The sequence below is a fragment of the Gadus macrocephalus genome, chromosome 14, assembly GCF_031168955.1.
Source record: "Gadus macrocephalus chromosome 14, ASM3116895v1".
Lineage (NCBI taxonomy): Eukaryota > Metazoa > Chordata > Actinopteri > Gadiformes > Gadidae > Gadus > Gadus macrocephalus.
The window spans coordinates 11,147,737-11,148,627 of NC_082395.1; the positions used below are offsets into that span (position 1 = coordinate 11,147,737).

At 44.3% G+C, this 891-nt stretch overlaps 1 long non-coding RNA gene across 1 annotated transcript in view; it reads right to left on the reverse strand.

The window, feature by feature from the left end:
* The window catches only part of LOC132472382 (uncharacterized), a 20,322-nt gene extending 19,674 nt beyond the window's left edge, over positions 1-648 (reverse strand). The window contains exon 1 of the long non-coding RNA XR_009529064.1: positions 452-648. This is a non-coding gene — a long non-coding RNA (uncharacterized LOC132472382). The remainder of the gene's footprint in view (positions 1-451) is intronic.
* Between the last annotated feature and the right edge of the window lie 243 nt (positions 649-891).

Here is an 891-nt window from a genome sequence, read left to right on the forward strand (position 1 = left end):
AAAAATATAGGCTCAAATTATGCAAGATATAAACATGAATATCAATCACATTCCACAAAGGACGTCACATTTGTGTGTATGTATCTTTTTTTATGCATTTTACTAATTTCATATAATTGCATGTCAATTTAATTGAAACTGAAATACATTTATTTTTTTTACATTTCATCATATCTTACATAAAGTTGTTATTCATTATATTATGTACCTTAGTTATTCCATAACTCTAAATAAATATAATATAAATCCAACAACAATACTAAGTAGTGTCCTCTATCCACATTTCTCCTAAACTAACAAAAAACCACCAAGAGAATACAAATAAAGACCGAGATAGATTAGGAAAATATGTTATACAGGCTAAATAAAAGCAGCAGAAAACGACAGGGTTCTGCCCTAGAGCCAGAGCGGGAGTGTAAAGCAGAGCCGCGTGTCTAGCGGGTGGTCTTACCTCTGCTGTCTCCATCGCTGGGGTCAGGACCCCAGAGTCTCCACGCAGAGGAGCAGCGATGGTTCGTTCTCTCAGCTCAATGCGAGCATCAGAGGCCGTGGCGCCGCTAGCGAGCGGGCCTACGTGCTACATCCAGGGGGCGGGGGTGGGCTGCCGCCGGACACCGGGCTGGCGGGGCGAGGTGCGAGGTGGACGGGCAGGTCTCTGTCGGTGGCTCCTCTGCTGTGCGGGGCTGGGAGCAGGCAGTGAGACTGAGACTGACTGGGTAATGAGAGCGCTGCTCCTGAGATTTTAGCTTTCTTAATCATGTTCATAATTAATTCAGGAACATTGATAATTTCATTACATTCTTTTTGTCTTATCAATAAATGATGTGCCTGCACTTTTGGTCTTGTGTATACGGGAACGGGGGAGGGATGGAGGGAGGGAGGGAGGGAGGG